We start from the raw sequence: 15,428 nt of genomic DNA on the forward strand, positions 1-15,428 counted from the left end.
GTTCAAATATACAGTTTCACTCAATTACTGTGCAATTTATCCACTCAGACGTACAAATATGCCCGGGTATATGCTGTTGAATCCCCTTTCATAAGGTAATTCAACAACATCTGAGGCACAGAAACATTTTCACAGCAACAACCTTCATTATTACTCATTTGTGAACTTTAGAATAAGAACACTTTAAAAGGTACAGCATGTAGGATTCAGGGGGTTTTCATTAGCCTACAATGAGCCCTTTATATCTGAATAGGAAGCAGGACGTCTTTCACACAGCCCACCATGTTGCGCCACCATGTTGCTACAGTAGCCCAGAAGGGACAAACCAAAACACTGGCTCTAGAGAGGGCCTTTTGCATTTTTCTGGCACTTGATACTGCAGGGTTCCCCACATGCTTAGAAAGGGACGGGTATTCAGCCACTTGCAATTCAGCAACCTCACCACTAGAAGCTACTAAAACCTACCCAATGCACCTTTAAGCTTGAAGGCAAGGAATCCTCAGCGAGGTTCTAAAAAGAATCAGAGCCCTCGAAGTAGAATCGATAGAGACAAACTGAAAGAATACTGAGGAGATCTAAACGGCATTCTACAGCTAGTTGTAGAGGTGCCTGTCACCACCAGGGTGCGCCCTAGCCCCAGTGATCGTAAGGGAGACTCCTGCTCCCGCCTCCCTGCTGGCGGAGGGCTCTGCCACACCGAGCACTTGATCACATCATGTGCTTTTCATCTGCAGTCAATCTTCATCCCTATGCCAGCTACAAAAGACCACTTCCCTGGCCTCCCTGATGTAAAATGAAAGTGTGTGCACGTGTTGGTGTGTGTTCTGGTGCAGGCATGTGTGTGTGTGAGCCTGTGTGTGTGTGTGTGTGTGTGTGTGTGTGTGTGTGTGATCCTAGCCCTAGGGCAGCTGCCAGTGCTTGTGATTCTTATGACTTCCAACTGGAGAGACAGTGCAGTGCTCACGTTACATTTTCATCATCCTCATTCTAATGATCTGCAACACCGCCGGAGAAGAAAATAACAGATTTAAAACCGGCAGAGAGAAGAAGGGAGAGAGCGAGAGAAAGCGAGATAGAGACAGAGACAGAGAGAGAGAGCACACAGAGGACAGGGAAAAAAAACAAAACAAAACAAAAAAAATATTCTCTCTCTCTCTCTCTCTCTCTTTCTCTCTCTCTCTCTACACAGACACACAAACACACACACGCACGCACGCATCTAAGGACCAGAGGCATTTGGGTGGAGAGCAGCCAAAACAAAACAGTGTTTTCAGAACAGAACAATCCTGAAGACATAAACCTGAAACTTCAACACACACACACACAAAAACACACACACACACACACACACACACACACACACACACACACACACACACACACACACACACACACACACGCACACAAATCCATCTTGTGAAAGTGTTGCATCTTGGCCCCAGCAGGCACTCCCTCTTTCATTTGAACACTGAGCACATTTGAGCACACCATCCTCTCTGTGTGAAGATGTGTGTGTGTGGCGCGGAATACAAAAGATGTGTACAGATGGTGCCAGCAGTCTTTCAGCTCCCCATCTCTCTCTCTCTCGCTCTCTCTCGCTCTCTCTCTTTCCCTATCCCTCTCTCCTTTTTCCTCTCCCACTGTCCCTCTCCCTCCCTCTCTCTTTCCTCCTCATACCCCCTTATCTTTCCTTCTCCCTCTCTGTCTCACCACTGAAGCAGCTGGGTTTTTTTCCTTTGTGGTTTGCTGAAGCAGGTGGCAGCACACACACACACACACACACACACACACACACACACACACAGAGGACTGGGCAGCCGCTCTGGGCGATCGATCCCCAGCCGTCAACAAGGCGGACCTCTGGGTGGCGATGTCACTGAGTGAGCCTCAACCACGCCCCCCCCACCCCTGCCCACTTCCCGCCATGACCCCCCCCCCCCCCCCCCCCCATCCCTGTCCCCTTAGCCACCCAGGACCATCCCAGCCCAGCGCTAAAGAGCACAGCTCACATAAAGCCACAGTGTTTGAGGTGGGCTCCTCCGCCCTGACTGCTGAGCACAACACACCGCAAGCACTCAAGGATCACAGAACACAGACACACTGTTGAGATGACAGATTTAAATGACCACAGAACAGCCACGCTAATGAGATGACAGATTTAAATCTAGCGAGAGACATGTTAACACGGGGCTGCTACAAGATGAAGCGGATCTACTGGATCTACTGGTTAAACAAGTGGGTCCGATTTCGTTTTCAAAGCCACCCCACAAACGGGCAGGACGCATCTGATGTAACCGCTTCTTGCTCTCCAGTAACGCCTGGAGGAACACGGACCCCTCTACAGGCGACTAGGTTCATTTCACACCCGTTCTCATTCCCACTTGACACCAACACGACACACTGCCAGCAGAATCACAGCTCCCAGTGGATGTGGGAACGAGCAGCAGTCGCAGACCATTAGCAGACTTACAACAAGCCGGGACACTCCTCATGTCAAGTCTGCCAAAACATTCACGAGTCCACATGAAAGAGACCGGGGCCTTTAGGAAACACCTTTCACACGTGTGCTTCCCTCATCGCAGTCCATTATCAACTGTGCTACAGGTGAGTGACTTCAGCAGTCTATCTACCACCCCTTCTATTAGTCTATCTTCCACCCCTCTATCAGTCTATCTCCCACCCCTCTATCACGCCTTCACAAGTCAACAGTGCGAGCCATGAAGGGGAGTTGGGGGGCCGTTGGGTGTGAACAGCAGCAAAGAGGGGAGCACGGAGAGGATCTCTTCTCGGCTCGTTCCGTCTTGTCTCGTCTCGTTGCACCACACCTCAGCTCACCTCAGCTCAGTTCAGTGGCTGGAGCTGCTCAGCAGCCCCCCCTCCCCCCAACACCGAAAGCCCACCATTAAACACCAGCTTATCGCCCCAGGAAATCACCTCCTCAGTCGAGCAGAACTGCTCACACAGAGGCAGACACTGTCATCGAGAGATAGAGAGAGAGTGTGTGTGTGTGTGTGTGTGTGTGTGTGTGTGGTTGACTGGGAGAGGATAGCAGACAGAGGAGAGGACAGGCTCAGTGATTGCTGCTGTCATTTACAGCCACTGACATTCCTCAACACACTCAAACACCGATAGACTCAATCTCTCTCTCTTTCTTTCTCTTTCTCTCTCACACACACACACACACACACACACACACAGAAACACACACACAGACAGAAACACACAGACACACTATGACCAACATGTAAACCAAACAATCCTCCTGTATATAGATGCATCCGCTACTTAGACAAACACAAACAAACTCTGTCGGTCTCTGTCTCTGCCTCTGCCTCTGACTCTGCCTGTCTCTGCCTCTATCTCCCCCTTTGGACGGCCTCCACCCCTCCCGCCCCCAGTGGGAGAGGAGTCGAGGACACAATGTAAAGATTGTCTGTCCCCTCTCCCTCTGTCTGCAGCCCGTTCTACAGGGCCAAACAGCTCACTCACACTGCACTGCCAAACTAGAGCCCAAAGACTGCTCACTGCATTAACACACACACACACACAAAAGAGCAAACATGCAGCATCTAACCGCCAAACTGCCACCCAAAGAACTAATCTGTCAACTCTTACTCCTAAATCACCATCGCATATATCCACTGAATGTTCCTCTTTCTCTCTCTCTCTTTCTCTCTCTCCTTCTTGTAGACAGAGATGAAAACAGGATCAAGTTCTCTATTACTTTCTGAGTTCCAGTCTGTGCTCTGTGTGATTGAGGGCTGTCCTCCAGGCATCTGTGCAGCTGAGAATTATTGATACCTCTGTGGTTTACAGCCCACCACCAGTGCCCCCTGGTCATCCACACTTAAGACCAGTAATGGAGCTGAGGCGTGAGTGTGTGTGTGTGTGTTTATATTGGCGTGTAAACTAACATGTTTGTGTGTTTGTGTAAACTAATGCATGTGTGTGTGTGTGTGTGTGTGTGTGTGTAAACAAATGTGTGTGTGTGTGTGTGTGTGTGTGTGTTCATTGAGCCGGTTTAGCCTGAAGCCCCTCTCCCTATGTTCCACAGTGACCCCATGAGACAAATGAAAAATGGTGTGTGGTGGTTGCTCGATGTTTGTTCCCCCCCCCCATAACTGGTTTCTCTATAGATGGCCAAAGCCTGTTTAGAGAACGCCATCAGTAGCTGCCACTGGTTGTGTGCTGAGAGACCAAGGAACCAAGGGCTTTACAAGAATACTTTGATGGGGGGGGGGGTCTTAGGAAGCATGTTAGCATGCAGATGTGCAGCACCAATGCAGCAATTACTGTGTGTGTGCTCAATTGGCAATGTGGGCAGGGCAGTCCAGGTATTGATTATGTGTTTCTATTCTCTACTGTCTAAAACATTAAAATTAAATAAATAAACTCTCCTTGTTCTGTCTATCTCTCACTATCTCTTTCTTCATTCCTTTTTTTTCAAGTAAATTCATGTCTTTATTGGCGTGGCAGATATTATTTATTGGTTTTGCCGTGTACAATACACGATTTTACAAAAATATAAACACAAGCACAAACAAAAACACACTTATTGACTCTTGTCTCTTTACTCTGGTACATTTTTGAGACACAACAAGTATGGTGATACTCCCATGAAGGGCTCAAATGAACACACACACACACACACACTAACACACCTCCCTCTCTCTTCTCCACTGGACACCTGCTCCACCCATCAGCCCCACCAGTCTCTTGCCAGGCATCCATCCCATACGAGCAGTTCAGACAGACAGACAGAAACAAACACACACACACAGACTCTCAGTAACCTCAGTGTCCTTGTAGGCAAAAGGTTACACCTCTCACGTTTCTGCCCTGGGACCTTTACCCCCCTTTTTTTAGAAGGCAGCGTTTAGATGTCCAAACATTCAAGGCCTAGTTGTTGTGACCAGCAGAGGCTAGGAGCTACCCTGAAGTTAAAGTAGCTCACTAGCTGGCTAGCACACTTTCATTGAGTTGGATTCATGTATGCCTTCTAAGAGATGAAAACACTAGTTAATTATTTTCCATGTTACCCCCCTAAAAGCTCAGAATTAGCCCTTTAAGCCCAACTGGGCTACAAGCTAACACGTAAGTAATGCAAAGGTTTAGAACAAAACGAATAAAATGTCATCTCCGTGTCACAACGTGCTTTATATAAAAGTGTTGGCCAAGTTGGGCGGCAAGGGAACCGTAACCGTAGTTACTCAACAAGCAGCACAGAGGCCAGGGCAGACATTCCTGAGTGTGCCTAGGAGAGCGGCGCTCACAGCAGTGTGTGTGCAGGGAGGGGGGCGCCGGGGGGCAGCGCTGTGTGTCTTTAGCTTGTTTGGACACCTTTCAGGAGAAGAATAGAAGCAATGGGGAAAAAACAAGAAGAAACAGAAAAAAGGGGAAGAAACAAATCAAATCAAGAGCCTGATCCCCCCCCCCCCCCATCCTCCACTTTATTCTCTGTCTCTCTCTTTCTTCTTCTTCTCTTTCTTTCTTTCGCTCTCTCTCGCTGCACTTGTTGCTGGTGGGCAAAACGGGTGCCAAGAAGGACAAGCATTGAAAAAAAAATAAACCCCAAGCCCAGAGTCCAGAACCCCATGCTGCCTGCTCGGGTTAGGGCTAATAAATCATGGCTGTCTCGCTCCAGTCCCTGCCCCGCCCCTGCCAGCACAGTGGCACAGATGAGACGCCCGCCCCCCTCGAACATCAACACCGTCACCACCATCACCACCCGCCTGGCATCAAAAGCCTCTTTGTCTTTGTCCAGATGCCACAAATGATCCGTCTATGCCAACCTGATCATGTGAAAGGAGTGAATGGTTGGAGGTGACTTGGCAGCAAGTGGAACGTTCTCTCTCATTCTCTCTCTCTGTCTGTCTGTGTGTGTTTGTGTGTGTGGGCGTGTGTGTGTGTGTGTCTGAAGGTTACGTTCTGTTAATTGTATGCCAGTGGAGCAATTAATTGTAACAAACCAGTCTACCTGGAGCAGGACAGGGGATGCGTGCCCAACGTCCTTGTCCTCAGACTGTGATGAACAGATGTGCATGCAACACTCAAGTCCAATGGTGTGATCCACGGAGAAAAGATAGAGCTAAGGTGTGATCAGGGGACATACATCACAGCTTTACAGCAAAAAAGAATCACTCAAAGGACTTGCGAATATCAAATCATGCATCAGCATACTACATACAAGTTTGCTCAAACAGCAACATTGGCTGCAGAAATCATAAGTCTATAAGATATCTGTGAAAAGTAAACTGTGGTAAATGCTTTTAAGTAACACTCCAAAAAGCTTGATGAAGTAGATGATATACACCAGAGTCTGGGGGATGCACTGAAGACCATGTGGTTGCCATACACACTGTGTCTCCAAGTCTGCGTTTGTGTCGGTCTAATTACAAAACCACCCAAAAATGTCCGTCCGTCCATCCGTTCCTGTCTGGGACAGATGACGAATGTTCACTCCTCTTTCATGGCCTATGATTCTTGCCTTGTTCTCTTCCTCTCTTTATTCCCTTCTTCTTTGATTCTTCTCATTCTTTCTTTCCCTATTCTTTTCTACTTCTTGGCTCCACTGCCCATGCACCATCTCTCTCCTTTTTCTTTCTTTCTTTCTTTCTTTCTTTCTGTCCCATAGTCCATCCTCCCCCTGCCCCCTCTCTTTCTTCTCTCTGCACAGGAACTGAGCTGGATGCACCATCAGTGAGCCCTTCAGACCTGCTCTTACATGGGGACACTCAGGCCCCTTGCCGGGGGTTTCCGGTCCCTCTTAGTGGCTCTAAGCGTAACTCCTCCAGCCTCATGCAGGCCACATGGTCACAGCACTCTGCCCCTTCACTCAGTCCAGGGCAATACTGTGGCTCCAGTGCATCTGAATTGAGTGCATATATGCATATATGAATATGAGTGGTGCTCTCCATGGGATTCAATACAACAACACTTATGGTCAACAGCGTGTGAAACAGTTTCAGTGGAGACGTGTAGCCACTATGCTGTGACATCCTGCCATGTGCTTTCTATCTGGTTGCTACGTCAACGATTGCCACATCACTCCCCGCCGGCACAGCTGGTCCTCAGACAGAGATGCTGAATGTCCGGTTTTGATTAAGACCTCTATTAACGCTGTGCAAAATGACTCCCAATGTGGTCTTGTCTTTCTGTGCCTCCCCACTGTCCACAGTTAATGTGTAACACGAGACATGAACACGGATATATGACGCTATGCAAGACGACCAGACCACGACCACTTCATAAATTGCTAAACCATCACAAATTTTCTTCCCCGAGCACAACCCTGAAAAATCCCAGAGTCAAATGCTGAATTTACAAAAACACAGCCTTTAATAATATCTACACACACATATTCAAAAGAGTCCGACAATGTGATAACTGACAGTAAACATTAAATCACGTCCCGTCCCAAGTAGGTCAGGTTGTGGTTGTCCCCATATTGTGGGAACAATCTCCTAAGAATTAAACAATAGCACCCCACCCACCCACGAGGACCCCCTGTCCAGGCCCGAATGACCCAGCTGGACGTCCTGAGGAGCAGCAGCAGCGGGAGCAGCATGCGCCTCCTTAAGCCCGAGCAGCCGGGGGAAGCTCCTGCATCTCGAACTCCCGCCGCGATCCCACTAAGTCCCTCCACATCAATCCTAACCTAAATCCAATGTGCAATTTGTTAATGCACAGTGTTCCTTGAAGGCGGCAAAGCTGATTTACAGAGGATGGATGACACACAGAGAAAGAAAGAAAGAGAGAGAAAGAGAGAGAGAGAGAGAGATCCCCAAAGCTACATCTTTAGGTTTTAATTCAGGTCATCAAGGGAGGAGGAAAGCTCTACATTGCAGTGATGGGCAAAGAAGACAGTAATATCTACTCCTTATCAGCTGTATCACACCATTTAACTTCCCTGGCCTCCTATCACAATCTGAAACAGCAGAGATATGTGGATGTATCCAGTGCACGTCCTTGAGTGGTCATATTCTAACACTTCAAGGGAGGAGCAGTGTCCCAGATAAAAAAAAAATCAGATCTTTTTTTCTTCTTTTCTGAATAGGATGTGCAAACTTTTTTCAAATTTTAGTGAAAACTGTAAAACGCAGCGTGTTGTGCAAGACTGAATAAGAATAAGAGACTGAATGTTATGTCTCCTCAGAGAATAATAACTGTAAAGTACTAAAGTAATTGTGAGATTTCTGAGGCTTTCGTTATCTTACACCAGTGAGGAACTCTGACGAATTAGTCTCCTGGTGTGTGTAGGTGGGTGAGATTGTTGATGTTTGTGTGCCGACTGCCAAATGAATGAGTGTTACTGTGTCACTTAGCCAAAGCTGACACATGTATGTTTGTTTCTGGTCATCTGCCAAGTAAACATGTGTGTGTGTGTGTGTGTGTGTGTGTGTGTGTGTGTGTGTGTGTGTGTGTGTGTGTGTGTGTGTGTGTGTGTGTGTGTGTGTGTGTGTGTGTGTGTGTGTGTGTGTGTGTGTGTGTGTGTGTGTGTGTGTGTGTGTGTGTGTGTGTGTGTGCGCGTGTGTGTGTGTTTGCCCCTGTGTTGTCAGCTTATCACAGTGGGTGACTTGCCATTTAAAAAAAATAAAAAACAATGAATACACACACACACAAACACACACATACTACACAACAGAGAAGCAGCTTAGAGATGGCCAGACGTTTTCCCCGATCAACAGGCTGCCCTTCAAGGAGGGGGAGTATTAAGTCTACATCTGCGATGATCCTAATTAAAAGACAGAACAGATGCTGGAGGGGACCGGCCAGATATGACGGGGGGGGGGGGGGGGGGGGGATGGGGCGGGGGTGCAGAGATGATGTTGGGGGTGGGGTCGCTTGAGGAGGTGGCAAACCAGGAGAGAGGGCACGGATACAGGCTGGCAGCCTCTGAGGCCCCCACATCCACCCCCTCTCACATTACGGAGGGGCCACGAGGTCATCAGCAAAAGTGCGAGAGAACGTCAGTGTACGAGTCTCCAACACCGATGTAATCCTCATGTGTACAGTCACACTTAACTGAAGCAGAATTACAAATGGAGGCGTGACCACCCTCTGTGTGGATAACAGAAATGCACTTTAAGGTTGCCAGTGAGGTATCTTTGTGTTGTACATTGACCATTGAGCCAACAATTCGAGGACCGTGGGTTTAGTCCCCACAAAGGCACAAACTAATAGTAACATAAACACAAACTAATAATAACATAAACACATTGTGCTACAATTGATAGAGCTACTAGGTTGCATGACCAGGTATGCAAATATTTTTAGTTTCATAGCTTTATGAGAACGAGAGCACAAATGAAGTTGTCCAAATAAAGAAGGCATAACTATGCAGGCCATGCCCATTTTTAGATAGCATGTCTTCACTCAGAATCAGCTAGAGGTCTCAAGCAAACCACTGTGGTGGTAATGCTCTAAACAGCCCTGACTGCTTACATCGGGACGACAGCAGTATCCAGCAGCCTCTTCAGCAGGCGTCAACATCACCACTCTGTCAGGAGGCCAGTGGAGGGGCTGATAGTAGCACACTGGGGCCCCGTTAAGGTCTGACAGAGGAGGTCACACAAACAAAACCAGGATTGTATGTTTTTGGTGAAAAACACACAGAGAACAAGGTAGTTAGAAGATATTCTTGAGTTCCTTTCTGGTGCTTTTGAGGTTCAATGTTTGAGGAGGAATCTTGAGATCCTTTGAGGTGCTTTTGAAGTACAACGTTTGAGGAGGAAAGTTGACGTAAACTTGACCAGGTCAAATTAACTAAGTGGACAAGTGGGCTCTGAGTGTTCTGTGTTACACTTCTGTTAACCTGCCTGCAAATACACCTGAAATAAAGGGCAGTTTGCAGGTCCAAGGCGACTGCTGCCTTGGCCTCCAATCCTCTTGTTTAATGATTGAATAATTGCTTCAGCCGACTTCAGTGAGACAGACGGCAAAATCAAAGCCTGTGATACCAGTAGCAGTTCCAAGAGCTACAGGGGAAAATCCACTTTGAGGACACCTGGCTCAGCTTCAAGGCTGCTCGCTCGCTCTCTCTCTCCCTCCCTCTCTCTCTCTCTCTCTCTCCTAGTGTTCTCTATTTTCTTCCTCTATTCTTTTTTTAACAATAGTAGCAGCAAGTGATTCAATCATGAGATCAAGCTCTGTATTGAGCAAGCACTACAACGAATTGCAAGCGTTACAACTCTTGAGGCACTAGAAATATGAGCATTATTTAACTACTTTGCAGTGAAGTACCAACTCCTGTATTGAGGGAAACCCCACAACATTACCCTCCTAGTAAATACTGATGTACAACAATTGATATAATTTTAGCTTTTATTTTTATGTTTTGCTTGTGATATCGATGTATGCGCATAATAGGCCTGTCCTGAGCTGACGAGTCAACCATACACATGGTGAAAAAAGAAAGGACCTGATAAGTTCAGTCTCTAGAAGACATACCTCTGCGTCTCATTCCTGTTGTCTCAGTTTTCAGAAGCCATGGAAACATTGTAAGCTTGCTGAAAGTTGCCCACACACCCACACACCCACACACCCACACACACACACACACACACACACAAACTCCCCCAATCCCCAAACCCTTCACCTCCCTGCTCTTCAGCTTAAGAGGCCTGAAAAGTCTGTTGGGACTTGGGGGCCCACCTTGATGAAACAGGGGCCCCTATTGACGAGGGGGCCCCACACACTCACACACACAAACGCACACACTTTGACCCCTGCTGCTCAGGCGAGTCGGGTGCGTCACTAGCAACTCCAGGATCAGGCAAGTCTCAATTTCCTGACATCACACATGCTGCGCACACCCAAAAGTACACGCTCTGGTATGTCGTACGCCAGTTTGGATAAACGTGCCAGCTAAAAGGCCGTAGGTGTAAATACTCTGCTGTGAATTGTGAACACTCTCTCAGCTCAAATGTCAGAACATGATGCGTTCATGGGCCACAGTCATGGGTTCCTTTCCTCGGCCCGCATATATACTGATTGAGACATAGGCCCTAAATAACCAAGTGTAAGAACATCTGCTGTATGACCGCATATAATGTAATTCAGTGTAATGCTGAGCTCTCCTCTACTGTGAAACGCAGATCTGCTTTATAGCCTGGATGGGCTAGCCCAGCTTGAACGAGACCTCTGTGAGAAATGTGTGCATAATGCTTTATCAATTTAGATCTAATCAGCACAACACATTTTTATTTGCACCAGAGCAAATAAATGAGGGGAACCAACCCAGGGGTTGATATACAGCTCAATATACTGCTACAGCTGTTTGGATGCTAGCAGTTCAGGCCAACTGCTTGCTGTAACTCAGTTTTACGGGGCAGATAGCGAAACATTATTCATAATTATGCATGCTTTTAGCATGCTGTATAACTCATTATTTGTATGCAGCAGTTTGTCTTGGTGTTTACTGGCTAAAAAACAATATATATGTTCAACTCTGCCACAGTTATTCCAATGTTACTTATTCGTTAAAAAGACAAATATTATGCAATTCAGGATATCAAATGAAATATATCTTTCAATACATAGTGTATAGACAACCTTAAAATACTTAAGGTTGTGAAATGGCAGAAGATCAGACTTATGCTGTCCTGTTTGCCTGTGTTTAAGATGTCTTTAAGCAAATTGGGGAGGGCTGTGTTTTTGCTTGTCAAAATGTGAAACAAGACTGCCGATTGAACACATTCAGACAAGAATGAACACGACCTTCAAAGACAGTGTAAGAAATAACGGGGAGAAAGAAATAAGGAGAGGTGACTTGTTATCAACAGCAACAAGACCTCCATCTCTCCATCTTCAAATCATATCAGGGCCAAGGAGAAGTGAACCTTAAAATTACGTGTATACATATCTATACACCTTGCTGCAGTGCCAGCTTTGGCCTGTTCAATCATTCTATTTTGGTTGTCATAGCAAATGAAAAATGTACCCTTTTCAAGGGAATGGCTAGCTCACCTGTCTGTAAGGTTCTTTTTTTCCCCAAGAGGCACCACAGAAAGTGAGTCACCCAAACAAACCTTCCTCTCCCACGTGTTACTCATAAGAGGCATGAGAGGAGGTCTACTCCTCTGTGACAATGAACATGAGTTCTGTTTCCAGCTTCTGAGGCTTCGTCTCATAAATGCTACTCCCAGTGGGGGGAGGCTGTGTCTCAAAAGCAGCATGCTCGAAGCCTCACACACTTCCAAGACTTTTAGTATGTACAACACAGCCCTTCTCCCATAGGGTCTGACAACAGGGCCAAATTGATTTCATTTGAATCGAATCACGAGATTGGGGGGGTTGGGGGTTTGGGGTAGGGGGTGAGGGGGAAGGGTGGACGGCTTAAGTTTTGAAGGAGAGCTGGAAGAGGTTGGTGGACCACACAAATGGTGATTTCACAACTGGGTGACATCAAGATAGCGAAAACAAGCGGCGCATTCATTTCTTCACAAGCCCAGTAATGAATGGGTGTGGAGCTGCTCCCCAGTGAAAAACTGGCCACCATAGAGAGGCGTGCTTGTCTTAGCACGTTGCAACGGTTTTCACAAGTGAGAGACAGACAAGTAAAAGAGGCAAAACATAGTTGCATCGTCTCCCCCCGAAAGAAGTAATTATCATCGACCACGTTTTTTTTTTTGCCATAAGAATGAAATGTTTGAATTACAAGTAGGAACCTGATAGTGTTGTGGATGACAACATAACAGGTTCAATTCTAATGAAGCTGATCAGGAACTGTAGCACACACACAGTCACATTGCGCTTTTGTGCTTTGATTGATTTTGTGGTTTACAATGAACATCAGTCACTCTCTGGGGGAAATTCTTTCCCTTTTTGTCCTAACAAGCAAGACAACGTTGAGGAAAAAAGATTAGCAAAAGCTGGCAGCACAAATTGGGTCTGAATGCTCACATAGTGTTAGTGTTTTTCAGCAACTTTTAACATTCCTGTTGCTGCACTAGCACTACTTCCACATGCCAGCTGATTTTGGGCCAGTCCTGGCTCCGATCTGGTCCAAATCTGGCCCAAATCCTATGCAAATCCTCTCCACGGTGCAATCTACAGCTATTTAGGGTGCTAACTGGTTAAATGTCATTGCTCACTGCAAGTGAGTGATTGACAAAGAAAGAGAACTTAACTTAACATCAAGCATTTCATTCCAAGAAAGAACAAATTATTTACTCGTTGGCTATAGAAAACTTGACTTCATTAACACAGCTTTCATTAAGTGCACAGTTAGGAGCCATCTTGAGGGTTCTCATTGACCAACCAGGTTTAAGTCGAGCTCTCTGGTTCAGAGGGGCATGGGCGGTGTTTTGAAGCCTCATTCCCCAAGCTAGCGAGAGTCATGCTTGTCCCCAGCATCAGTCAAGTAGGTCAATGCAAAAGAGAGTGAGAGAGAGACAGAGAGAGAGAAAGAGATGGAGAGAGGGAGAGATAATCATGCTTATTTTGACCCCTTCAGAGTGAGAGCAGTAACTGGGTCAAACGTAGTCAGCTGTTACAGCTCTATCAAGTGAAGTGCTGGGAGGCACCAGTCATTTTGTCAGAGGCTCATTCCTCCGCAGGGTGCCCCCCATCCCTCCCATCCCCTGCTTTAACCCCTCACCCCCAACACCCCCGACCCACCCTGGTCCACCCTCATTCTACCCCACCCCAAAGACTCTCCATCCCCCCAAGGGGGATAATAAAGGGAAGTTACTATGCTTCCAAATGTCTGGTCACCCCTCCTCCGTCAGAGCTGGCTCTACACTCTCTCACTGCTCTCTCTTTCTCTCGTTCACTCATGCTTCCTCTATCCCAGGCTGTCTACTTCTTTTGACAGGGAGAGGCCTCACATTCTCTTTCATTCACAGAGGAGAAAAAGCACCCACGACTTAGCCAGCACCCCCTCTCTCCTTCAAACACACACTCTCTCACACACACACACACACACACTCACACACACACACACACACACACACACAACTCTTCCCTTGCGGCCCCCCACTGCCACCCGCATCTTTGTTGCCACTCACAATCCCAAGTCAACCCAAACTCTCCGTCTGTCTTGTCTTACAATGTTATTTCACCCCTTACACTTCCGCCCTCTCTCTATGCCTCTGTTTCTTTTTCACTCACTCACACTTCCTCTCTAAAGTGTCCCGACAGAGTGGGGACTCAAGTGAGCAGAAAAACCTCCCAATGAGCCATGATTTGCGGCTCGCAACTCACTGCAGGGGCCTCGGCAGATCTTCACTTGTCTATTTCCCGCCCTGCGCCTCCGCCTCCCTCTCAACCTCTTCCTCTCTCCCTCTCTCTCTCTCTCTCTCTCTCTCTCTGTCTCTAGCTCTACAGTCTGTCTCCTTCAATGTCTTATGACAGCCTTTTTCCTTCTCCTCTCTTCTCCCCTCTCCCGGCATGTCCAGTGACTGCACACAATACGCATCAATTATTCATCGGCAATCTCTCTTGTTTGCACGGCCGAAAGCCAATCACAGATGGATACATGGCTAATGGGCTCCTGCTGCATTTGCACGCGCACAGCCACGGAATACCCCGGAGACCGGCCAGGGGAAACAGGCAGAACACGGTTACGCTCTCTCTGTCTTGCCTGTCTATTTTAGAAATAGGAGGACACTTCAACAAGGGTGAGAAAAGTAGAGAGAGAGGGAGAGAGAGAGGGGAGGGACAGATTGTGGACACAGGAGTGTTTGCATGAAAGGAGAAGAGAATACTACTACAAATGCCACTGCAACAAAACCCTATGTCATTCTTTGCCACTGCTAAAGGGTTAACACAAGTGAGAAAGAATGAGATAGAGAGAGAAAGAGAGAGAGAGAGGAAGAAGGAGGGAGAGAGGGTAAAGAGAGAACCAAAAGCTTATCTCCTCACCTTGGAACGTGTGCAGCTGTTATTGATGTATCTCCTCTTTCTGTCTAGTGATCCATTGCCTGTGTCTCCCAATACACACATCACACACACACAGGCAGCCCGAGCCACTTGGCCAGAAGGGACAGAGAGAGGGGGGAGAGTGAGAGAGGAGGAGGAGAGAGAGAGAGAGAGAGGGAGGGAAAGAGAAAAAAAGAGAAGTCCAGGCAGCTCACATTTCAAACTTGCAGAGAGGGGGGGAGGTGCCTAACTGGCTCAGCAGCCTGGATCCTTGGCCCCCATCCAGCACGCAGAGACAAGGGAGAAAAGAAGCCCCAATCAATGAGCTTTTAGAGCAACATTTGCTCTCTCGCCCGCCCGCCTGTGAGACGTTTTTTGTTGTTGCCGTGGTCGAAACACCGGGCTGCACCAGGGAGAAAAAAAAAAAGCTGCAACCTGGGGCCCATGTATTCTTCTCTGTCCTTCTTCTCTCTCCTTCTTTCTCTTTCTCTCTATCTTTCTCTCTCTCTTCCTCACTCGCTTTCTGTGTTTAACGCCAGAGCTAACTATGGGATGGGGCTGGTGGT

General features: G+C 47.3%; 1 protein-coding gene across 3 annotated transcripts in view; it reads right to left on the minus strand.

Annotated features, from left to right (window-relative positions):
* Window positions 1-15,428, minus strand: part of LOC308363205 (zinc finger MIZ domain-containing protein 1-like) — a 131,194-nt gene that overhangs the window by 12,775 nt on the left and 102,991 nt on the right. Inside the window, exon 1 of one of the 3 annotated variants that reach the window (XM_080836001.1) lies at window positions 14,866-14,975. The exons of the other annotated variants lie outside the window; for them this stretch is intronic. The gene's annotated coding sequence lies outside the window, so the exon portion shown is untranslated. Of the gene's footprint in view, window positions 1-14,865; window positions 14,976-15,428 lie in introns of those variants that run through there. 3 annotated transcript variants of the gene reach the window in all.

The sequence above is a fragment of the Sprattus sprattus genome (assembly GCF_963457725.1).
Source record: "Sprattus sprattus genome assembly, chromosome: 3".
NCBI classification, from domain to species: domain Eukaryota; kingdom Metazoa; phylum Chordata; class Actinopteri; order Clupeiformes; family Clupeidae; genus Sprattus; species Sprattus sprattus.